The sequence below is a fragment of the Rhagoletis zephyria genome, unplaced genomic scaffold (assembly GCF_001687245.7).
Source record: "Rhagoletis zephyria isolate East Lansing unplaced genomic scaffold, Rhagoletis_zephyria_1.1 Rzeph_scaffold_01868, whole genome shotgun sequence".
Taxonomy (NCBI): domain Eukaryota; kingdom Metazoa; phylum Arthropoda; class Insecta; order Diptera; family Tephritidae; genus Rhagoletis; species Rhagoletis zephyria.
Window position 1 is genome coordinate 98632 of NW_016158952.1, and position 1362 is coordinate 99993.

Genomic DNA, 1362 nt, shown 5'->3' on the forward strand with positions numbered 1-1362 from the left:
CCCAGAAGAGATCATATCATCACTGCTCAAAATCGCACTGGATCGATCCCTGGTGGTCTTTGTCCGTCTTTTCCTCAATCTATTCGGGTGATCGGTGCGGCTCACTGAACGCCAACCCGGAAAAAAACGGCTATGGTTCTCTTGAGTATCGTGCGAGCCTGCTCTAGAGAATGTGGACTGAATGCCAACCCGGAAAAAAACGGCGATGGTTCTCTTTACACGGGAAACTCAAATTCCCCTATTTAAACACTTCCTACGTTAAAAGGCGTAACACTGCCGTTATCTAATAAAGAGGAATACTTGGGCATCATCTTGGCCATTACCTCCCTCAACGCCTGAAAAACTGCTATAGGTAAGAAATGGGATCTCAAACCCCACATAGTGAAGTGGTTAATTTTAAACTTATTAGTTTCAAAGGCGGAATCCATGAAAATTACAGGTGCGCTGCCATACACAGCCACCAAAGCCATGGAAACACTCCTTAACTTTCTGCTCGTAGACCTTTTTGGAAAGCTACAGACGAACTGCAATGTAGTAAGAATTAATGCACTGTCAAAATGGAAAGGCACCAGATTCGCTCACACGAGCATTCAAACCAACTAGCCCGATACGTTTAGGTCTCCAGATTACGCAACACCACCACTGGAGCTCGAGAAAGAGTTCTCCACTTGTATCAACTCGGTCTGAGGTCTCAACGATAACTCCACAGACTTCTACCTAGATGGGTCTAAACCATATCTAAGAGTGGGATGTGGGATACACTTGAAGGACGTCTCATTAGTAGGCCACTGAATTCTATCCTAAGCAGAATTCCCGGCCATAAAAGCGGCTGGCTTATTGAATCTTCTCTTAACCTGCTTTCAGCAGCTATCAAGTCAGTAGATGCTAGCAGAATGGGTTTTGCGGCTAAAGACCCGGCCCTAAGTTTACCTCTCTCCTGAGTTGGATGCAGGAAAATACTTCTAATTTCAAATTGAAAATATTTTTTAGCTTAACATGCGTATGTGCCACCCTTTATAGTCACCTTCCCCTCTCTATTTAGTTGCTTGCAACATTTTATGACAGCTATACCTACTTACATGTTTATCCCGGCTTAAATTCATCGAACTGCTAAATAACTAAACGTCCATACGTCGCAGTTACGCTGCTGGACACCAAGAGCGCTTCAATGCTTTAGTACAGCTTAACTTAACGAACCATCGCTCCTCCCTCAATACAGGCAAGCGATAGTCTCAAAGTAAATTCTTAAAAAACAAAATGAAAAATTCCTTAAAAAAGAAACCCAAACATCAATTTAGTGCCGCAGACAAAACAAGAACAGCAAAAATAAATGGCTGAAAACATCTATGTATGGTCCACAAG